Genomic DNA, 25372 nt, shown 5'->3' on the forward strand with positions numbered 1-25372 from the left:
GCCAAGTGAAAATGCAGAAAAATTTTAAAGTGATCATAAAAGTATGCCACAAATTTTAAGAGAAATTCAGGACAGGTGTGAGAGTTCGGGTTAGATGGCCAGCCAAGGTCAGAGGCTATTAGATCTAACACAACTCTCAAGAGTAGTGTTGTCCAGTAGAACTTTCTGCGGTGATCTCAGTCTTCTGTATCTGCACTGCCTAGGATCTAGTCAGCAGATTCAGTTCTCTTCAACATTTAGTCAGAAGGGAAGTTCTCTAGTTAAGCAGTGGTACTACTATTAAAGAATGTTCCGCAAGCCTCACAATAAGCCACAACAACAAAGACAAGAACAAACTGGTTACTGAGTGTTGTCAATTCAAAGATTAGTCTCTACACAAGCCAGCTTGAAAGCTCTGACATCTTACAGCTCATATCGTGAAGGAAATTTAAGAGAGATGTTCCTAAATTGGACAACAGAAAGGAGGCCAGCAAGGTGAAAGTGGGGGATCAACCTGAAGCAGACAGGGCTGTTGAGTTGGCAGGGAAGGTGGCCTCGAAAGAATCCGAAGTAGGGAGTATTGCAGCCAGCAAATCAAGGCTGAAGAATGCAGTTTGAGGACTAATAAACAGTACATAAGTCTGAAGCTGAAATGACGGAGAACAGTAAAAAAGGCAGAGTGCTCACCAAGAAGCAACTGATTGGGGAGAGAGAAAACGGGCTGTTGGTGGGGCTTTAGAACCAAGGAGGTGGAGAACGGGACGCCTGACCCAGAATAATCAGTTATGTTCAGCATATTAAGTGTGCGTGTTTTATCACTTTAGCACCTGAGTCTTAGTTGTTCTTTGACACATTGTGCTGCCCACACACATTTTATTTCCTCCCAGGTCTTTATGTGGACTGTTAGTCACTGAGGTACAGTAATGTGAACCCTGGTCACCCAGAAGGTGTAAAGTCATACTGGCAATGTCCTGACTTCTTATTTTGAGTGATGACTTCAAGCAAATTGCCCACACCTCACAGCTGGAGACTGTCGTTCAGCCAACAAGACTGGGGCCAACCCCCGGGCCAAAGACAAAAAACACTGCGTAGGACTGGTACTGGTACCAGCCTTGTGAGCTACCAAAGGAAAGGAGGTTAGTTTTCAAGGCTGCTAATTTTACAAATGCTTCAAGAACTTTTTGGATTTTTAATTGTTTAAACAAACCATGAAACTAAAGCAAGAATTCTCTGCCACTATTACAAATTTTTTTTTTCAGCAAGTAATCTAAATCTGCACACAAAATTTTTTTAAAAGGCATTACTGTGACAAATTACTCTTTACTACCCTTTTCAAAGATAGATCGAAGCACCCGCTAACAAATGTCAATTTAATCTTACTGCTAAAGATTAGCAGCAGGTGATAAATGGGAAACACAGTGTCCCTAAATACACAGTGAAGCAGACCTGTTTAATCTTTACATATCTTAAAAAGGAAAATTTATTCAGAACAAATAGGAACAGAAGGCATTAAACTACTAGGGAAATGAATTAAAAGTATGTGATTACAGGCTGATGAAAACAAGTATGCTCAGTTATAATTGACATAATAGCTGCTAAAAAAAAAAAATCCAGTCCTTTCTTCCTATGTGCTACAAACCTATTGTCTGTTTGAGACCTACCAAAAGAGTCTAAAAATGCACCAACATCTTGAGGAACAGATTAGGAAATTGTTCTAACATGACACAATAAATCCCTGAGACAATAGAAAAAAATTAACAAATACCTTCCATCATTTTATAAATAGTCTTCTGCTACCTTTCTGTCCTTATCTGTGGCTTCCTAATGTTTTAGGAGTGAACAGAGCCATGTCCCAAAGTTGAGAAGATTTTTATTAGGGGAATAAAGATCTGGACATGGTTCCATAGTGTAGCGGTTAGCGCATCTGCTTTACACGCAGAAGGTCCTGGGTACATTCCCCAGTGGAGCCACGGTCCACTGGTCTATAGCCATGCCACCCTGAACAAGCCTGATGTCTGATCTCAGAAGCTAAGCAGGGTCGGGCCTGGTTAGTACTTGAATGGGACACCACCTAGGGAGACCAGGTGCTGTAGACATAAAAAAAAAAAAAAAAAATCTGATTCAGGATAGCATCTTAACACCTAGCCACTTGAGACAAGAAAGTAAAACATGATCTAGTACTATTTTGGGTCCATCTGCAACCAAGAACCACTTTAATAATCCTTAAAGACAGTTTATTAACTAAATATTAATTTCAAGTCCAGTTGAAGCAAAGTAAAAGGTTCTAGACACAGACTTTCTACAAAAAAAGTTAGCATGAATAAAATATGCATAAATTATAATCCATAACTTTTCTCAAAGACTTTAAAATATTCCCTCTTTCACATGAAACAGCCTATAAATATTTTCTTGCTAAATGTAAAATGCTATCAAAACAGTCACTGGGGACCTAAAATTCAGATTATCATATTAAATATGAAATTCTGAATAAAAAGTAATGTTATAATTTGAGAAACACTGAAGGCTGATTTCATGATAATCATGATATAACCATGATAGTTGTGCTTTCTTGATTTTAAACATACTCTTTTCTTCTCTAGGCAGATACTGTATTTTACTTGCATTATACCACTTACTCCTTAGAAAAAAATACAACTTGCTGTAGGTGCTTTTCTTTCAGAATGCCTAATAATAACAGCTGCAGTAATATAAACAATGAGTATATCATTTATAGTCTGAATCATAAACTATTCTCTATTTAACAAAAAGCAGCTTTCAAAGACTGAAATTTAAATATTTAATTCCATTTATAGAATCATTTGTATGGGTTTATTTTTCAGTTTTTCAGTCAGCACATAACCATCAGATTAAGGGACCTTTTAAAACTTTTAAAAAACATATTTGCAAAAAAGAAACTATGCTGAATATTTCCACTAAATTCATTCAAATAGTATTACAGCAAAACCAAGTATTTGATTTTAAATATTTTATTCCATCTTTTTTTCTTAACAAAGAGCTTAGTCATTAGAATTCATGTAGTAGGCAAGAATACAAGTGCTGATTGGTTAGAAAGATTTTTCTCACATCTAGAAGTACAGCTAATTTGAAGAGAAAAAAATAACTCATCATAGTAAAAATAATCCCCCTAACAGAAAAGAGAGCCAGAGATGAGAAAGAATAAAACATCCAGAGTCTTCACACTCACTTAGATAGGATGGATTCTGAGGTGGCATTGATCTCCAGGGAAATAAATCACAATGAGAGGTATTATTCAGCATCTTACAAACAGATTCACAACATGTAAAAATTAGAAAATCACCAAGTTGGTTAATAAGTACATCTTACCAGGTCAAGATGCAGATCACTAACAGTAGCATCCAGGTATTACAAACAAGCTACATCTACTGATGCAAATGAGCAGAAACATGAATAAAAACAAGTTCTGAGAACCTTTAGTCCCTTTTGTGATATATGCTATTTAAAAACATCTACCCAGTTCAGCAAGTTTGTAACTACTATTTCCAAATCAATAAAATAGTTTGGCGTCTCCGATTCCACCAGTGGATACTCACATGTCGAAAAGTCATACACTAATCTTGTCAGTTACATGTGTGCACACAAAAGACACAGTTCCCAGGACAACTGTATGTATTACTAACATTACAATGAACACATTTTTGGAACATTATGCCTATGAAGAAGTTAAACTGTAACAGGAATAATATGCAATTATGAAGGAAAATAATGAAGGTCTCCTTAAGCCAGAATTATTTTTCAATTGTGTCTTGACACATTAGTGGTTTGTAAAATCAATTTAATGGGTATCAGCATTTTCAAAATGAAATAAACAGAATATATCGAAGACACTGCTTATAGTAAATATAAGATTTATTTCATGAATCTTTTATGTCTGCTTTGTGTGTGGAAGTGACAGTAATATTGAGTGTATTTCTTACTTAACTCCTGTTCAAAATAGTTTTAAAACCACTGCCTCACACATTGCTATTACGAGACAGAACATGATTAATCAGTGCTTGCGATGAAGGGAAACCTGGAAGAATCATGTTCCTTCTCATAGCCTGGCAGCTCCAGAATCACAAAGGTCACCTATTCTGACACCCAATTCCAACATGTGGGGTTTCTTCCACACATCTAGCAATTGTCGGAAACCAGCTGGTGTCCTACAATTCATTCAACTCACCTCTGACACTATCTACCCAGAGATAGCATCAGGTTCCAGAGGTACAGGGCTCAATCCCACAAGACTGTCCTCCGCTTCAGATGCCAATCACAAATCCAGGTTGTTACCTGTGCTTCTGGCCGACTAACTATAAATCAGATTTCCATAACCCCCTTCCTTGGGTTCGATTAATTTGCTAGAGTAGCTCACAGAACTCAGGAAACCAGTTTACTCATTGGATTATCGGTTTGTTACAAAGGATGGATGTAACTCGGGAACAGTCAGATAAAAGAGATGTATAGAACAAGGTACAGGGAAAGGGCGCGAAGCTTTCATGTTCTCTGAGCATGCCTCCTTCTCTGAATCTTCACATGTTCACCAACCAAGAAGCTCTCTGAACTCTGTGTCCTTCTGGATTTTTATTGTGGCTTCATTATAAAGCATGATTCATTAAATCATTGGCCACTGGCAATTGATTCAACCTCCAGCCAAAGGTCAGGGGAGTGGGACTGAAAGCTCTAGCCTTCTAATCACAAGGTTGGTTCTTCCAGCACCAGCCCCCATCCTTAGGAAGTCACCTCATTAATATAACAAAAGACACTTTTATGGCTCTCATCACTTAGGAAATTCCAAGGGTTTTAGCAGCTGTGCCAGAAATGGAGACAAAGACCAAATTTTATGTGCTTCCCGGAGCACGCTGCTGCAGTGCGTATATATATTTATTTCTTATCATAAATCACAATAATATCACAACCACTCTGTCTCTTTGGCTCTTTGGAGAGGAATGGAGCATATTCTAAAGAGAGCCCTTATTTCTCTCGGTTCTACACACTGATGGAGCTTAATGGTCTTTTGGAAACAGGAACAAGGTTGTGAAGCTCTGAGGGAATATGGTTAGACTAGCATGATCTGTCTAGCTTCACGTGCAGATGCAGAGAAGCCCTGTTGCAGATTTTGGCCGGTGTTTGATAGAAGAACCAAGCGGCACTAAGAATCAGAGGAGGTTTATTTACGCCAGCGGGTTCAAAGGAGTCACTCTCCAGAGTCTGAGCTCCAAACAAAGGCAGGTAAGTAGATTTATACGTTGATTACTCCCGCATACTTGGCGTTTTGTTTCGCCCATGTGTGCGGGAAAGGTAGGGTTCTAAGGAGAGGAGTTTGGGAAAGTTCCTCCAGGACAGGTTAGTCATCTTAGATTTCTTTACATCTCCCATATCAGCCCCAGACCAGGACATATGACAACTATATAGTGGCTAATAACAAAAGCCTCAATATTTCAATAATCATTACAAGATGGAGAGCTAGGACAGAAGAAGCTGGTCATCACTATGATACAAAAGAATGTTCTGTCCATATCTTTATCAGATGGCTATAAATCTGGCAAGTCCAAAATATAGAATGAAAAGTGAAATTTTTTTTTCAACTGTAAGGTTCAGTCTGTTAAAATAAATACTTTTCCCCACAGATGCATCCCATTCCACAGTTATACTGATGAGATGTTGCCTATGATGCAGTCACTTTCTAGCATGACTACATCACACATTAACACTGGCTGCGACGGAGGTCTCGGTGAGAAACTACTTTAAAAGCTCAAAGTAAGGAATCAAAAAGAAGTTCACTACAACAAAATATGTAGAGTCAAAACACTACTTTTAGGGTTAAGGCATCCAAAAGAAAATCTTTATTCTAGAAGAATAGAATGGCTCTGCCTCCAAAATAACTTCAAAGATCCAAACTTGCTAAGATATTTATGAGAGATGATTTCTCTTTTCTAAAGAAAATTAATCATAAAACAGACCTAATACAATAATATATATGCAATTCTGTTAAATGTGTATGGCCAACAGACTTTTTATGACTACGCATAACTTTAAACATAACTTTTAACTTTAAACTCCCTCGCAATGTCAGAAAAGGTTCTAAAAATATTTGAAAGAGAAAGTGAAGCCTCATTCAAAATGTTACTTAAATTAAAAAAAAAAAAATCACCAAGTCAATTAATAAGTCATTTCCAACTGCACTGAAGATTTGGAGCACAAATTATTAAGACAGATAAACCAGCTTAGATTGCACTTATCAAACATATTTAAAATTAAAAAATCAGCATCAGCAAAAAGGAGGAACAAACCCTTAACTGTAAAAGATTGATTTGAGAAAAGGAACTTGCATTGCTAAAAAAAATAAAATTCCTCTTTTCTCAATGCAGTGGTTCAATCTTTTGTTTAGCAAAAATACCTAATGATCTAGATCTTCATGAGCTAGATTTCAAGCAATTCTTTTAGGAACCCCCAAAAATAGGAAATAATTTGAAGTGAGGGTGTGGAAGAATCACACAATGTGTTATCTATCCCCAGGTTGGTTTTGTTTTGTTTTGTTGTTTATATTTATCTATCTCAAAATAACCTTTGACAGCCATTGGGAGCAACTAGCTCCCTTCACTGAAACCTCTTTGTTAAGTCAACTCTCAGCAGCATACTAATGTCCATATTAAAGAGGATGTCTACCTGGTAAATGGAGATACTTAACTCTTTGCATTGTGAAATCAATATGCTACAGAAGCAATCTGTATATGCTATATTTATTTACAAAAGAAAAACTCTGAAGTGTCATAAATTAACTTACGGCTGCCAGAGAGAGGGAGAAACACCGAAGTTAACCATCTAATAGCTGTGGGCCTAAGGAACTAGTACTCACATTCTTGAATGTACATTGAAACTTTGCATCGACTTCCAAGTGGCTGTCTAAAATAAAATGGCCACCCACCAGATGTGACAGCATCCTGCTTATGATGAACTTTCTGGACTGCTGCCAACGACCAGTCAAAAAGGATACTATGCACCTATCCTATAACTATCCCTGCTTCATCTTTTCTAGCTCCTCTTATCTAGAGCCTATGTAAATTCTTTCAAAACAGCTTACATCTTCCCCACATTCATTGTATAAAAGAGCTCTGTCAGCTCCAGGACAACAGACATGTTTGTCATCTCCATCTAGCCCTGCTGCTGGTGGTTTAGACTATATGTCCCAGGACCTGGTCCTTTTCTTGGCTAGCACATGTCACAATAAACCCTTTCTTTTAGGATAAGTGTTAGCCTCAAAGGTCTTTTATTTAACATTAGCGGTCTGCAACCTGGAAGAGGGCTCCCACCAGAACCAACTGTGTAATCATCTTTATCTCAGACTTCCAGCCTCCAGAACTATGAGAAATAAATTTCTGTTGTTATAAGCCACCCAATTTATGGTACTTTGTTATAGCAGCCCAACCAAACTAAAACAGATTGACAAGAAAAATATTCTGAGATGTTCTAAATTAAAATTACAGCGGCTGGAGAGTCGGAAAAAGAGACAAAACAGTTACCCTGTTAAGAGCAGTGGACCAGCTCTGACAAAAGGCTGCTCTCATTCCTGTGTATCTGTAGGAATTTAGGATTAACTTCCAGGTGGCTATTTCCATGATTATCCAAAAAGAGAGAAGCCAGGCGCCACTGAACCCCGGGACAGAGATACAGTCTCCACTTCTTACTTACACAGGAACTTTCCAATCTGCTGCCCACAGCTAATCCACAGGAGCGGACACTTCTTCCTTGTGGACTCTGCTGCACTGATCCCAGACCTAGCCCCATTTCACCTTCTCCCATCCCCTTTGTCTATAGCTAATGTAGATTCTTTCAGAATGACTTACATCTTTCTCCCCACTATCTGATGTATAAAATATGCTAACAAAACTCCAGGACGATGGACATGTCTTTTCTACCTAGCCACGGTGCTGGTGGTTTAGACTCCATGCACCAAGACTGGTCTTTTTTGCTAGCAATGGCCTAATAAAGCCTATTTTTTTTAAAAAAAGACTTTTAGCATGAAAGTTAACGTTTTTTTTGTTGCTTAACTAGATGAAGACAAATTTATTAATTTTTTCTTTTATAATTTGTTCATTTTGAGTCTTATCCAAAAAAAAATACTTACCCAACTCAGTCTCTCACATAACATCTAATTAAAATGTGTATGCCAACTATGGGATTCTTATCTCTCTGGTTGACCATACGGATCTAGCCTCATTTGGACCATACATCCTGTGACCTACAACAAAACTAGCTCTAGTAATTTCTAATCCATCTTTCCACAATTTGTTCTACAGAGTATTAGCCCTACAAGAATGCCACAAATGTTTCAGAAATGCTATACCTCATTCTTGATCAATACATAATGAACACGCAAATATTAAAGGCTCTGAGAAACCCTAGCATAAAGAAATCAGATTTATATTGTTTAATCTAGGATTTCTCGATCCACATAACTACAAAACCCTTTCTTCACTGAATACCTATTAACACCCTGTAAAATTAGTGCTCTAGGAAGCCATTTTGAAAGGCCCTCACTTAAACATAATGTGTTCAAAATGTGACAATATTTAATTCACACATTGCTAAACTGAAATTGATCTTTCTGTTGTTTTGCGTTTTTTTGCTTCTGACATTCTGTATTACTCAAAAGTCATTTCCTAATTTCTAAATATTAAATGAATTTTCCAACATCCAATAGTTCAAGGTTAAACAAACAGTAAAGCTTTCCCCTGACACAAGCACCTGAAACCTACCAACCAATGAATATGGTCAAGTGTGATAGAAACCATCACCAGTTCTCTGGTTGAAGTATATGTCACTATTACCCTGTCAGAGTGTAACTGATATCTGTTCTTGCCTGGTTGTTTTAATTTTGGTAACTATATATAGTTTACATTATAAAACAAAACAGAACTTTCAAACAAGAAGTAAATACAGCCAAAATGAGAACAACTTAAACGACCAGCAGAGGAAAGAAGATCTAAAAACAAAAAAATGACGTCTTAAGACATACCCTGTAAAAGGAGAAAACCTATTTTAAAAAGACAGACATTTATGAGAAAACAGGCTTAGACTCAGCATTCATATTGAAAATACAAATCACCTATATTAAGATTGACTTAGATTCACACAAGATGAGGCGATACTTGCAAAAAGTAGAACATTTTGCTGTCAATTGACTTTATCATCCTCCTTCAAGCTCCCATTGAAGTATCACTTCCAGAAAGTTGTCACTCTGATACTACATGTCTATGGTACTAAGTGTTTAAAGATGAAGCTGTACTTTGTAACACACTGCTTTGGGAAGATGTCTGTTATCTTCCTGTATGTGCATGAATTCTCCTCAACCAGATTATCCTGAGGATTTCTTTTATAATTCACGGCTTCTCTTATGTTTCTGCCAAAGTACTCCTTTTGTTAAAGGATCTACCACAAAATGAAAATTTATTTGAAGTCTTTATTTAGCCTTTAAAATTCATTTGAAATGTAAGATCCAACACCATAGTATACATTTGTTTTAAATAAAAAGAGATGTTTTAGTGTTGGTGAGGATGTGGAGAAACTTGAGCCCTTGTGCACTGTTGGTGGGATTGTAAAATGTTGTGACCACAATGGAAAGCAGTACAGAAATCCCTCAAAAAAATTGAAAATAGAATTACCACATGATCCAGCAACCTTATTCTGGGTATATATCTAAAATAATTGCAAGCAGAGTCTCAAAGAAATATTTGCGCACCCATGTTCATAGCAACACCATTCACTAAAGCCAAGAGGCAGAAGTAACCCAAATGTCTATTGACAAATGAATGGATAAATAAAATGTAATATATACATACAATGGAATATATTCGGCCTTAAGAAGGAAGAAAATCCTGTCATATGTTGCAACGCAGATGAATGATGAGGATATTACGCTAAGTAAAATAAAGACAGTTGTAAAAAGACACAATGCACGATTCCAATTATACGAGGTATCTAAAGCAGTCAATTCAAAGAAACAAAAGGTAGAATGGTGGTTATCAGGGGCTGGAGGAAGGGGGACTAGGAGGGTTGTAGTTTAATGAGTATAAAGTTTCAGATTTGTAAAATGAAAAACTTCTAGAGATCTGTTTCCCAACAATGTAAATATACTTAACACTACTGAACTATACACTTAAAAATGATTAAGATGGTAAATTTCATGTTATGTGGGAGGTTTTAACACAATTTCAAAAAATGTTTTTAATCTCTTCATTTATACCAAATCTTCAGGTAAAATTGATGTGATGTTTCCTGAGCACACACAGACACCTATTGAATGAAGTTGCCTAAAGCCCCATGCAGCCCTGAAGGTGGCTCACAGGACAAAACCTCCTGCTTCTCTCACATCCTCTGCTCAATCCAGCAGTTATTAAGTCACTGCACTGTGGGAACCGCAAGAGACTATTAACACTAATAAGGCCATGACCGCTGGCCATGAGCAGGTCAGAGGAACCCACTATACCTAGCTCAGTGCTGAGAACCTATTATCTGTGCAATAAATTGACCAGATCTGCAGTTCTCCTCAATTAATTGCTACACTGTAGGAGAAAAGTGGGATTTCTCTGGACTGTAGTTTTCTCTAGACAAAGTTCCCAAAACAGTAAGCACAAAGAACAGTATACCCACATGTGGAATGGAAGTCAAAATAAATTTTAAAACATTCAAGTAACCAAAAGTTCTTTGTTAAAAGAGAAACACTTGAAGTAAAACTGACAAAGGCCCTTCCATTAAGGCAGATATACAGAGAACCTGTAAGGTACTTATTAGCCTAGCATAGCAGGGACAGATTCTCCATAGCAACAAGAGCAAAAGCTGTCCAATGAAATAGAAAAGTGCAACCCAATATAACAGAAAATTCATGGCTGAGATAACTATAAAGAAATGTATTGGTACAAATTCCAACATTTTATCTATCAGATCAATTCAATTTGGTTCTGGGCAATGTCTCATAATGACAGCACACGGAGCTATCCCCTGAATAGTAATCATCCATGTTACTTTCCGGTAGGTCTTTTTGTATACTGCAGTGTCAATTTTATCATAAATCCTAGTACTTCATCTCTGGGTACAACCACAAGAGACACTTAGTCTACAAGAACAAGCTCACTTTCCTTAATAATGGTATATTGGTGGGTTATGTTACCACAGAAACAGCTTCACCTCCAAGGTAATCTGATTAAATGGACATTATGGAGAAAGCTGCTTTTCTCCATCCTCAGTGTCTCATCTTAGGTCTTCATCATTTCTGAATTACTGCAAAAGCCTCCTACCTGCTCTCCCTTCCTCTACTCCCACGTGCCTCAAACCCATCTTAATTTACACTCAAAATTCATCTTTCTAAATTCCAAAACTTATCATGGCGCTCCCCTGCTTAAAACCTTCAGTAGTTCACAAAGCCTTCAGGATCTCTGACATAAAATAGGAGGTTCTTGACGATTCAGTCCCTGAGTGACACACTTTTTAAAACTCTTTATTTTAAAATAATTTCAAACTTAGAGAAACGTTGAAAGAACGATAAAAAGAACTCATCTTTTTCATCCAAATTCACCACTTATTAACTCTTAAGACACAATCTCAGTGACAGCAGGAACTTTATATTTTATTCATAGTGCCTGGCAGAGTAGATATTCAATAAATTCATGAAAGAAATTAATCTGTAAGCAAATGAACTTGGAATAAATAAAGGGCCAACTTCTGCTTAGAGAGAGTGGACTGCATACAAATGTCACCTCTACTCCTTTTTAAACTCTCACTTAAGTAACTGTTAAAGATATGTTTTAAGCCTAAATCCATAAAAACAGAGAAAAGAGATAACAGCAGCCAAATCTGGAGGGGGAAATTGACGTGGCAGCGGTAATCATGTGAACTTAGGAAAGGCAGCCCAGAAGAAAGGCTTAAGAAGGGAGGCACTGGTATCTGAATGTGTGGGTACATGGATGGCTGCAAAGAGGAAGGATGGCTGAAGAAATTCCTAGACCAGTTAGACTCCCCAGATTTCTTGCCCAATATGACACAATCACATAACCAACCTTCTCCTCCAATGCCAGCAGAAAAATTTCTCCAGAGATTCATTCAACTGAAAACAAACAATTACTCTGAGCCTGGCTTAGTCCTAGGTGCCCCAAAATCTGAGGGACCAAAGCTAAGGCCCTGCCATCCTGGAGCTTCTGTTCTAGTAGGGTGAAGCAATTAAGTGAATCTGTAACAGATCTCGTGTGATGGCTGCTATGGAGCAAGAAGAAGCAGGACAGGGGACAGGGAGTGTGGTGTGGTTCTTGCTACAGAGCAAAAATCTGAAAGAAAGGAGAAGTACAGATATCCAGGGAAAAAGTATTCCAGACACAGGGGTTTAGATACTCAGACCTCGAGGTGGAAGCAAACTCGGTAGGCGAACAGCTGACATGGTGGGGTAGATGAGAATGTAGAGGCGAAGGGTGTCTGAGATGGAGGTAAGGGCCAGATGACAGAAGGATCCATTGAAGCAACGATTCCCCTCCTGGGCTGCACACTGGAATCACCTGGAGAGCTTTCGAAAACTTAACGTGAGTCCCACCCCAGAGTTTTTAATCTGAATTTTGATTAGTATGGGGTGTGGCTGGTTGTATTTTCAAAATCTCTATAGGTGGTTCTATTGTGCAGATGAGGTTAGAACCATGGAAGTGGAAGAAATCTAGACTCAGGATGCTAGGTATACCTGAGAGATGAAATGGAAGAGCTCCAGTGGAAAACAGGAAGATTAAGTAAAAGGGTTAAAACTCAAGGTCCAGTCTGCTGGCCTCTCCAGCTTCATTTCCCATCTAACTTCAAGAAACCACTACAGAAAATACTGGTAGCCAGACACATATGTATCTGGTATGGGCAAAGAACAAGCTGGGATTACTAGCCTGAAAGCTCCTCAAAGGCAAGAAACAAGTCTTGTTCCTCTTTGTACCCCCACCAACCTCCCCAAGCTCCTAGCAGTGTCCCAAAAGTGTTACTCAGTAGATATTACTAGAATGAGCAATAAACTGTTTAGAGTCCATAACAGCACAGGAAGAAATTTTCATAGGTAGACTGCAAAGCAAAAATGTGTCTAAAGTAAGAGGGATGCTTCTATTCTTCAGAGAAATCATTTTCAACTCCATCTATAAAGCCAGGTAAGACCAATGTCAAACATTAATTTCTTAAATACCTACCACACACAATTCACTGTCTCCATCCAAGTAAGCAACAGCTCTAGAGCTCAAAAATCCATTCAATTTCAAGAGCAAGATCTCTAGATAACCCAGGGTTCATGTGGCTGCAGTAACAAAAGATGTATTTTAGAACAAAATTCTGTCTGCCTCCTTAGCTTTAGAAATGAGTCAGTACCAAGGTGGCTATATAGATAACAGCAGCTCACAAACAAGAGGAGGAGGGGGATTAACATTATCTTCAATTAGAAAAATAAGTCAGTTCTGTTTTCCACATCAATAAAGAAAAAGTTCAGTCTAGCATTTAGGGGTACAGAGAGAGGGAGTTGAAAGAGGCAAAGTTCTGAGAAGACAGCAAAATACCTTGAAACTTATTCCCTAAACTATTAGAAGGTGACTCCTAAATTCATCCTACTTTGCTTGTCTACATAGATACCTGTCCATAATTTATAACATTGTCATATTTGTTGGTTAGAGGGAAATGACAAATTAAGTCTCATTCATCGCTATTTCAGTATGTCTTCTCTTCCAGAGTCAGATATCAATACACTCCATGGCAAAAAAAATTTATAATGAATCTTTGAAAAGATATAAAATCACATTAATAATGAAACAGTATTAACTTAAAAAAAAATGGCTCCCCAAACAGCATCAATGAAAAAATAGAGATTAAACATGCATTAGAATTTTGCGTAACAACTCAGTTTTACCTAATTTTCTGAGATGGTTAGGTGTGGGACTGAAATTGTCCAACTGAGAAAACAATATAGACAAAAACTTGTCAATTAGCCAATAACTACATTTGAGTGCCTAACACGGATAAGACAGCTGCATACACACAAAAACACCAAGTTTGACATGATTCTCATCCATAAGGAGCTGAAGAAGAAAACAAAACATTTTAAGGACTCAAATAGATTCCCAAGTACCCTAGTATTATTAAACAAAACTTTTCTGTCTACTTCTAGTCTCACGAACTCACTCTTATTTGAGATGAATGACACCTAAATTATCGGTATCAACATTTCTCCATCACTAGGTTTTCTTAGATAAGTCACTGAAAGGACCCCTGGAAATTATCAGTTATCTTTCCTACTGTTTTGCACTGCAAAGAGTACAAGACATCTTGGACAGTGACTATCTGTCCAAGAATCCAATACAAAATGATACCCTTAATTTTTCAGATACCATATAGGATACTAATTATTTAACATCATTGGATTAAAAAAAAGGAAAGAAAGAAAAAGAACAGCACCTAAAAGTCTTTCCTATTGGAAAATCCTATGGGGTCTATGCTGATCAGCATTCAAAGAGCTCTATTAATCTTTTTGCTTAAGCTTTTGCCTTAGTGACTCAGAGGGACTACTGAAATATACTTGAGCATAAGATTAAATTTTTAAATTTCTTTTAAATCTAGGTAGCGACCAAATTGTGAGAAGAAAAATGTAAATTAGCTTTTTGATTTGAGCACATAATTACATTGTTAGAAATGTAAGCAGACAAAAATCTCATTAAATATTTGGTCCCTTACTTGCCCCTAACACTTACAAAATCTGAAGACATATTCCACAATGAACAATGCTTAAAACCATGGAGTACTGCACAAAATAACATCCTAGGTCAAAAGGCAACTCAAGTAGTTATCTGATCTAATCTTCTGGCTTCAATACTAAACTAGTCATGAAGAGTTACAGTAACTTCATTTAATAAAGCATCGTGAATTTTAGAATTCTGAATAAAATGAGCAAGGAAGCAAAAGTAAAAGGATAAGAAATATGGGGGGAGGGGATAAAACGGGAATTAAAAGTAAAAGTATCATTCTGTTAAACTACATATATTACTTGGCTTTTTCAAAATCAAGCACTAGTAGTTCACTTCTCTCCCAATCATAAATTATGTTACCTATTCTTTTGTCCTAAACATTCAGTGACATAACACATCGTAAGAGAAGAGCAATAAGCGACTAAAACAGTTGAAATGTATTTCATTTATTATCATCTTCAAATACAAAGTATTCTCTAAAAATTGAGATAACTAAAAAAAAAAACCTATCTTTATCATTTATTTAATGTGCTAAATTCAATTTAAAGTTCTATTTTAATGCTTTCTTAAATGGAAAATGCTGGTCATAATGTAACCTTTGGTGACTCTGATCAATAATTATAAAGTGACACTTTTGGGTTACTCATACCTGTAGGACTATTGGCATCTATAGTAATAAATAATTTAATTATTGCTTTTGATGTGTCTAGTTTCCCTGTTTCCTTTTCTGATACTAGAGTTTGCTGCTGTCACTTCTTGCTAGTGTCAACATGCTTGCCCCTACTTTCCTTGCCCTGTTCCAATTTACTGACCCTGCTTTTCAGCCTCCATCTCTCTGCTCTATTCTCTCATCCCGAACACCCTTCCCCAACACTGCCCAGCCTCATCCTTGCCAACATGGTGTCTCATTAAACTTTCTGATCTCCATCAGTCTGATAACTGAGAATATGTACTTCCGTTTAATTTTAATTTGCATTTCCCTATGAGTGGGTTGACCATTTTTTCACATGTTTAAGAGCCATTTGCATTTTCTGTGAACAGTCTGCTCAAAGCCTTTGCTCATTTTTAATAAGATTGTTAAAACTTATTGCATACATTGGAAATCAGTTCTCTAATGTAAGTTACGATCCTCCCCACCAAGCCCCACCTCCGTGCACATATCATTTGGCTTTTGGCTTTGGTTATGGTTTTTACAATACAGGCATTCTCAATAACCAAACTTAACAGTCTTTTCATTTATGGTTTCTAGAGTTTGTGTGATATATAGAAAGACCTTCTCTATTCTGACATTTGAAAAGAATTTGTCAGTGATTTGTTCTAAAACCTTTATGAGTTTATTTTACACTAAAATTTTTGACCCACTTTATCCTGTTACCTGGTATGAGGTTTGAATCTCACTTTTTTTCCCAGATGGTAACTCTCTTTGGATCGACATCATTGATTGACAAATCCATCTTTTTGCCAATGATTTGAAATGCTTTGGAGTGAGTGTTTCAGTTTGAGGTTTTTTGCTTATGTCATGATTGCCTGGTGCTTAGGATTTCTGGGATAATGACATTGAGATAAACTAGAATTATGAGCAGTTTACACTTAAGGCATTGTCTTACACCTTCTTAAAATACAAGAATTTACTCTACTTGTGAACTCTTCAGGGCAGGTACTGGGACCCATGTACTCTTACATGACCAGCACACAGTAACTGCTTAACATTCTTTGAATAAATAGTGCACCACATTTTTTAAACCAAGCATAGATTTAAATTATCTTAGGGTATGGAGAAGAGCTGTATCACTGCTGATTAGCTGTGTTCCAGAGGGGAATTTTGCCAAGCTTCCCTGTCCACCCAATCCTTTCTTCTTTGACAAAAATCTTTCAGTCTAGTCAATATCTAGCAACCTCACTAGAGTCAATGAACATTTAATCACAATTCAGCTAGTTACATTTACAACCACTATGGAAAATGATATAGCAATTGCTCAGAAAATGAACATAAATCAACCCAATGACCCAGCATTTCTATTCCTAGGTTATTTACCCAAGAGAAATGAAAACATATGGTCACAAAAAGATTTGTACATAAATGTGCATATAAGTTTTATTCATAATAGTCCCACAGTAGAACTAAACCAAATGATAGAATACTCTTCAGCAATAAAAAGGAATAAATTGCATGCAACAACATGGTGAATCTCAAAATTATATCATGTAAAAAAGCCAGACATAAAAGAACACATACTGTATAATTCCATTTGTATGCCATCCAAAAACAGGCAAACTAATCATGGTGATAGAACTCAAACCATGATGGTTCCCTGAAGAGGGAGGAGGAAGAGAAAGGCCTTTCTGGAGTAATGGTAATGTTTTACATCAGCAATTTTCAACGTGCTGTCCCTGAACCACCGGCACCTGGGAAATGTTAGAAATGTAAAATCTCAAGTCTCCGCCCCAGAACTACTGAATCTGAAACCCTGGGGGTGGGTGCAGCAGTCTGCACTTTAACAAGCCATCCATAAATGCTAAGGCTGAGAACCCCTACTCTATATCTTGTTTGTGGAGGTGATTAAACAGGTATATATCATTCTCAAAGTTCTTCAAAATGTTTGCTTAGAATAGGAGCATTTTATAAGTAAATTATACCTCAATTTTTAAAATTTGGATATAATTCTTTAAATATTATCTTTAACACAAATCTAGCTCCTCCTGTTTTTCCTTACCTTGATAAATGGCAAGATAATCCACCTAGAAGACTGAATGAAAGACCTCTTCCACTCCTTTGCTCTTTGCAGTCAATCACCACATCTGGTCAATTTACCTATGAAATCTCTCTCCAACTCTTACCCTCTATTTCTAATCCCGGCACCCTATTTCAACAGACATCTTTGTTTTTGACTTGCTCTAGCAGCACAGCATACCTCTCTTCTTATCCGATTCAGTCTCTAAATTGCCAGAACTATTTCTCTATGTCAGCTCAATGTCTTCTTGCTTCTTTTTTGAAGACTCATGGCTCCCTTCTATCTATCGAAAGCATAAAGTCTACACTCTTTAGTGAGGCACGAGACCTTTAGCGACCTGCTCACAGCCCAACACATCCAGTCTCATCTCAAGTCATTGGCTCCCTTGGACCTTACACTGCACCAACATTGGCTCAGTCGAGATTTTCCTAATACGCTGAGCATGTTCTATCTTGCCTCCAGTGCTTTGTCCAAGCTATTTCCCACCTCTCAAATGCAATCTCTCCCACTTCCCTGCCTAGTGTGATCCCAACTACCCATTAAAATCCTGCTGCAACATTACCTCTATTGTAAAAGTTCCCTATCATCATACCCCAAGCAGAATTAATTGCTCCCTTCTCTGTTGTTCACATTTTCCTGATTCAGAGAATGTATATCTACCTATGCCTCAATTTCCTTTCTATGCAGTTTCAGTCGTCAAGGCCAGTAGTTCTAGGCAATCTCATATCACTCCCCTACTTATGACCATTCAATATACCCCTATTAACTACTGGATAATGTGCAAATTCCTCAGCAAGAAGTCCAGTGCAAATATATCGTCAGGCCCCTTAATCTCTACCCTCTCACCACTCTCTATAATTTAGCCCAAACAACAGCCCTCAAAGCATCAAGCTCTCTTGAGTTCCCAGACTTTCCCATGTGTTTCTCCCTCTGCCTAGAATATCTTCCTTCCCTTTCACCACTTCCGTTTTCACCACCTCCTCCTCTCATGCTCTCATGAGAAAGAGTGCTAAGAGTCAAACTATAACAAACCAATAACAAGCAGTTAGGTATAAGAACTAGAAATAGACAAGTAAAAAGATCGGAAGCCAGGTAAACTGGAGTTAGAGCAAGAAGGGAGAAGAGGCTAAGCGGATGCTGGAGAAAGGGCCAAAGCATGGTGTCTGACCTCAAGAAGTTCAGTTTAGGGGAAACCAGAGAGACGTATAAACAAATTTCTATAATTCAGACTGTGTGTGACAAAAGAATACCAGAAAGAACACACATCAAATGTACAAAGAGACACATATTTAAATAAATTAAAGGCATGTCCTTGTGAGATTGAACCAAAGATCAAAGAAGTTCACTAAGCATGAGATGCTGAACACCAGCAGTGTGGTAGTATATTAACTGCCAAATTCCTGTTGAATTATTTGCCCTCAGGCAAGTCATCTAACCCTTCAGAGTCTCAATTTCCCCATTATAAAATAAGAGACTGATTAGATATGGAGGTTTCTTTCAGCAATAGCATATTCACAAATAAAAACAGAATCCTGGACACTGACTATATGGACTTTTTCAATGTGAGGGGAAGGAGAATGACTTTTGGGTATCTAGCTTTCCTGGAAAATAAAATCAACAGATAGATGGAATTTTATATGTCATGTCAGTGAATATGACGTTGAATTTTAAAATCCTGAAAACTGCAGCTTAGAATAGAACTGCTGACACAACCTCGACCATAGTTGCAAATGCACTACCATAATCAGGTTGTTATGGCAACTAGAATACTCGGGTTAAAAAGAGAAAGAGGGAGTCTGTATGTGTAGCAGATTTCCACTCCCATTAGAAATATTTAAAATGTTTTACACTTATATTCAAACTACATTCTGCATAGCACACAATAAGCCTCCTGTTAGTGTTTCTGAATAAACAAAAAATAAAATAAAATGGGCTTCTTAAAATTGACTCTAGTGGAGGGGTTCAAAGAGCACCTAACCAATGTCTATCCCCAATTCAATTTAACATACCTCCTCTAGAAACCCCCCTTATCTCTCCAGTGAAACCAGCTATTCCCAGCTATTCCCCCGACCCCCTGCCTGCAAGCCCTGTTTTATCTCTGATCCTACAAATACTTTAGTAATTATCACACTAAGGACGACACTGTGCTTTCATAAACTTGTATTCCTCTACCATGTTAGCTGCTTGGGAGCGGAGTTTCTCCTTAGTCACCTTTATTGTCCAGTGCCTAGAACAACGCAGATAGTTTAGGTGCTAACCTGTTCGACTGAGGATTATCGTATCAGTCCTAACAACTTAGAAATATGAAATCTCTCTACAGAACAATATAATGATTTACCACATCAAATATATTTCTTATAAAACACATTTCATTTCTCTTATTATTCATAAGAATTTCTCTTATGAGATAAATTAAGAAGTAAATAGTATGTCTCATGGAAAGAACTATAGGCTGGAATTCCAGTTCTTGGGGTTCTAACATATCTACTGTTCTAACATATCTACTTGTTAACCAGTTGCAAGATCTGCATCCTTGGGTAAATGCCAACCTTGAAGATGATCAGCATTCTCATCTAGAAAATGAGGTGTCTGGACCATCTGAGAACAGCCCTTCCTGACTATGAGGCAGCGTGACCAAGAAATTTTTTTAAATTAGAGAATCTGAACATGTCAAAAACCATAGAAGATTTTAAAGAAACCAGGCTGGGATTTGAGCGGCATGGAGGAGTACACCATATTTATTCCTAGAGTGGTTTTTTCAAGGACACCCCATACAGGAAGATTGATTTATCAATTCCTTTTCTATCTCCCTGGAATACCTACAAGGAGAGAAGTTATAATGAGTGTGTGCTGCATATAAACAGTGGAGACAAAAAAAAAAAGTGGGCTTAAAAACCATCACATAAAAGACCTATTTACAAGGATAACATACAAGAGTATACCAATTCTCATATATAACGATTATACATTATTCTTTCACATGCCTCCACAGCCCACCTTGTTCAATGTTCTCTCTCATGATCATCCCCTTCCCAAAGCTGTACCTCATCCAGCTTCTCCAATTTCAGCAAATGGCATCCTCATCCAGTTACTCGAGACACTTTTGAGTCATTCTCAACTCTTCGCTCTCCATCATCCGCAGACACCCAATTCATCAGCAAGTGCTTTTATACTCCAAAATATTCCTTTAATTTACCTACTTCTTTCCTTTTCTGTTATTATCTTAGTCTAAGGAACTGTTATGAACTAATGTCTGTGTGCCCCCAAAATTCATATGTTGAATCCCTAACCTCCAATATGATATTAGGAAGTGGGACCTTTGGGAGGTAATTAGGTTCAGATGAGGTCATGAAATTGGAGCCTCCTTGATGGAGCCTGCTCTTATAAGAGGAGGAGGAGACACAAGAACTTCCTCTCTCTACCCTTTGAGGACACGGCAAGAAGGCAGGCATCTCCAAGGCAGGAAGAGGGCCCCTCATCAGAACCTGACCATGCTGGCACCTGAACTCAGACTTCCCAGCCACCAGGGCTATGAGAAACAAATGCCTATTGATTAAGCCACTCAGTCTGTGGACTACGGTAAAAACCATCACATTTTGCTTAGTTTGTCACAATAATTTCCTTACTGTCTACCAATTTTTTCATTTCTTACCATACCACACAGGTCTCAGACTTCTTAAGAAAACAAATTATGTTTAAGACATGCTCCTGATTAAAACCTTCCTGTATAACTTCCTCCTCATTTTACTGTATATCAATACATAGTATTATCAAGATTATTTTCACTTATTCACACCCACACTAAAATGCACCTACTATTTCTCAGACTCATAGAGCTCTACCCTAGAATTTATCCCTAATGGCTTTATATACTACTAACTAATCAAGGGGCTTTCCTCTTACCTGTCTTTCAAATAATTTATAAAAACATTAAATGGAAATTGTCTCTAGTACTAGAGGATCCCTGAAACTCTTCCATTCTGAGAACTGATGTCTATTCCTGTAGTTCTCTTGCTGATTCAGACAACTGCCTGTTCACTTAAAGGTCCCCAAAGTTACTTATATATTTAGCTGTTTATTAAGGTTTTTTTAAGTAGACTTTGTCAACCTTAAAATAAAAAAGCCTTTGAAAGCAAGAAGCAACAGTATTTATTTGAGATCAATAAGAATAGCCATTTGGGACTCACTGATTCAGGCAGAAGTCCAAGTAGCATTCCGATTAGGAGACAAAGGTAATGGGTATTTATGAGAAGGGGAAAAATTACAATAGAAGCACAGCATTTCTATTAGATAACATATAGTGATGTTAATTCTAAACAATGTTTTTAATTTTCATTCCAGTAGTCAAAATATCTATTTTCTTATTATCTTTGCAATAGTTCCAATTATTTGAGGCATAAGACAAAGATAGTCACTCTGACATGGCAGCTCCGGCTCCATTTTAAAGTGGCTTCGTTTATTTCTTTTTTTGACAACTTTAAGCTATAAACTTTATCAACATATTTTTTTAATCTAAAATATAACCCACTTGTTTTTATTCATCCATATACCTATATATTTCTGAAACCAAACTACTTTTTCTTTCACTTAAGTATTCAAGAATTCTACACTTTTAAAAATCGATCTACCATCCAGAGGGTCGCTAATCTACTATTTTCAGAATTCCCACTGGAATTTTTATTACAGATAAGAGACTAACAAATTGACAGGTTTTCTATATCATCACTGTTAATATTAAGATATTTTGTTTAATGCTTTCCCAACTTCACCCTTAATTTCTTTTAAAATTGAAAATTTCCATTTAGTTCAAAATATTTACCCACATAAAAATTCTTATGAAGCTGTATAATTATTAAGCTGGTAATAGTCAAAATTTTGGCCCTCCTAATATGGAATAGAGAGCACTAAAGACAACTGCAGTTATACAGCCTATATGAAAAACAAAAAGAACACTAAAACATATTGTGTGGTTAGACTAAATTTTCTCTGAAGTCTCTCCCAGCACTAGAATGAAGTTCTATAATAATAATGACAACGGCTGACGTTTATTGAGCACTTATTTGCCTTCTATGTGCCAGGCACTGCACTAGGGATCTTTCATGGGTCACTCAATAAGTCCACAAGCATGTTCCATGAGACACTTCTCTATTTAAACAGCCCTAACATACAAAAAATACAAATGGGACACATCCTTCCTTCCTTTAAAAATTTCTCTCATATAAAGCAAAATGGATATGAAAGGTCCCAAATTGTGGGGCTTGCCTTGTTCCCTAGGATTGGAAGAGGCTGACTCTTGAAGCGCTTCCCTAAAGATTAGACACCTAGAGCTGCTGAGAAGAGCAACAGAAAGCAAAAACCAGAGCCTAGTTGAATAATCCTATTTGCTCCAAAGAATGGCTCCTTGCCAGCCTAATGAAGATGAAGTATCAGGCTCATCAAGAAAGCAGAAGTGATCTCACTACAGATGAAGAGCTACAGAAAAGTTCAAGAGTATTAGTGGAAATCTGATAAACTTGGAAGTCTAAAGGACTTGAGTAAAGCTGGGATCTAAAAGTATATGAGGTGGCCATGCCTAACAAGCAGTTTTGTGACCATGTGCTCATACTTTAGTGTTCCCACTAGACTGCAGGGTTCTTGAGGGCAGAAACCTTTTTTTTTTTTTTTTAATCTACCCATAGGACATAGCATAGTCTAGGATCTGGAATAAAAGAACTTAATAAATATTTAATGAGAAATATTAGTAATTGATCTCCTGGGGAACAATCTATTCCAGTTTGTAGGGTGTGCCTATAAAATCAGAGCTTTCTAAGGTGTGGTCTGGAGACCTCTAGTGGTTATCTGCAGTTCACTAAGAGAAGTCAAAATCTGAAAGAGAATGGGTTGGAAAGGGCCAAACACCATGACACAGTGAAAGGCCAAAGATTAGTGAAACAAGTGAATGCTATGATGGAGTAAAAAACTGAAGTTTAAAAATGAAAGATAAAACAAGTCCAAACAAATAAGAAGATAAAAATGCAATCTATTTAACTGAATGTGATACATCTGAAGGAAAGTAATTGTTTCCTAATTTTTTTATTGTAAAGTATAAATGTAGTTCATAATCCTCGCATAGCATCCAACTAGCTACTTGACAAATTAGATCTCTCAAGTGTTATTCACAGACAATTCTTTGCTTCAAAGCAGAAAGTCCACCCTATAGAAAGTAAAACTAAATGTAGCTTTCTAAAAACAAGATCAACATCAGAGATACCGAGAACAAAATCTTAAACAAAAGTGATTCTCACAATGGCAGAGGTCACCTACTTTTGGTTTAGAACTCTATAGATCACTGCTTAGATCAGTGTTTTTCTATTAATTCAGTTTATAGCTAGTGCTCTGGGAGATGATGATTTGAAACAGTGAGGACATGCACCCAAAATATATTTGTAATCTATTATTCTAATTCTCTCTATAACCAGCCATACAATGGTCTCTAGTAGAACCAGCATATTTGCAAAATACCCACCTTTAAATGCTAAGAAAAATTACAGAGACAATTCAGAAATAGAAGCATTTTGGTTCATCTTTTTCTATTCAGTTTATCTGAATATAATGGTTATAGTCAGTAACTACTTAATAAGCTTTCAATAAAGCACATATATAGGTAATAAACACATGTGTACACTCTCTATTCAGTAACGTTTAAGAGACAAGGCATAATATAAGAACATAAAAAGTGGTGCATAAAGCTACCAAACAATCATGCCTTACATGAGATATGCCAGGAGACACAATATGAACACCTCTGAAGAGCAGCATTCTACACCCCTTCATAGAAATGGGAGCATGGTCTTACATAGTGGCTTTGTGCCTAGGTATAATTTCCATCCATGCCCTTTTAATGGCTCCCCATATTTCCCCTTCCCCATTCTCATTCATCTAGCCAGCTTGGAAGATGGAGGCGGCTGAGGGAAGAAACAGAATCTGCATGAGAATGAATTTCAACGAGAGTGCAGCATAGAAGTTATTTCAGGACCTGTTATTGCATTCCTGGAAAAGTTAAATAGACAGCCAAATGTTTTGCTTTTTCAGAAAGAATCTGGGAGTTCCAATCTTATAGGTTAATAAACATTCATAGGAAAAAAAACCCACATACTATTGGAAAAAATATACAATGATTTATATAACATATATAATTACATTACGGTCACTGGTCCTCACGAACACAATGGTGCCATATGATTTTTCACTTCTTTTTAGATCTTCACAGAACTCAGTCACATTCAAATGTTGAGAAATGGCTTAATAATCATTGGTTTAAAACTTGGAGTATTATAGCAATGTTCTACTGTTTTGATAAAAGAAACAAGCGAGATGGTCTTTTTCAAGCAATAAAGTAGAACTGGCCCCAGAATGTATTTGATTGAATTTGCCCATCCCAAAAGTTAGCCTCAGTATCTTGGGGCAGAATCTTGAACTATGGGCTCCAGAACAAGTCAAGAAAAACTTAGAGAAATCAATGAACCTAACTGATGGTTACTCATTACCACATACAATCTATAATCCTTTTTGGTATGATAAATAATCTTAAGTGAAAAAAAGTTCAAGAAAATATTCTAGAGATATGTTCTCTTACATAGATATTCGTATTATAAATGTGTATAGAAGACCACTATAAAACTAAATTTTACTTCTTTCTCATAAGTCACCTAAGTCAATGTTTGAAATTCTAAGGCCTAATAACTGAAGTATGGACTTTGCCTAGATTCTAATTTTTTTTAAAAAAAGGCTATGTAAAGACAGTTTCTGAGGCATGAGAAATTTGAAATAGACTGGATTTTATAACCCCAAAAATTATTAAAAATGAACCCCATTGTTAATTTTAATTATTGTTATTGTTTGGTGTGATAATGGCACAGTGGTCAT

General features: G+C 36.9%; 1 protein-coding gene and 1 pseudogene across 1 annotated transcript in view; one reads left to right on the forward strand and one right to left on the reverse strand.

The window, feature by feature from the left end:
- Positions 1-25372, reverse strand: part of AVEN (apoptosis and caspase activation inhibitor) — a gene marked incomplete at its 5' end in the record, with an annotated part of 139323 nt that overhangs the window by 58900 nt on the left and 55051 nt on the right. The gene's annotated exons all lie outside the window — the stretch shown is intronic.
- On the forward strand, positions 1960-2075 carry LOC112469777 (annotated as a pseudogene).

This window comes from Pteropus alecto, unplaced genomic scaffold (genome assembly GCF_000325575.1).
Source record: "Pteropus alecto unplaced genomic scaffold, ASM32557v1 scaffold86, whole genome shotgun sequence".
In the NCBI taxonomy this organism is placed as follows: Eukaryota; Metazoa; Chordata; class Mammalia; order Chiroptera; family Pteropodidae; genus Pteropus; species Pteropus alecto.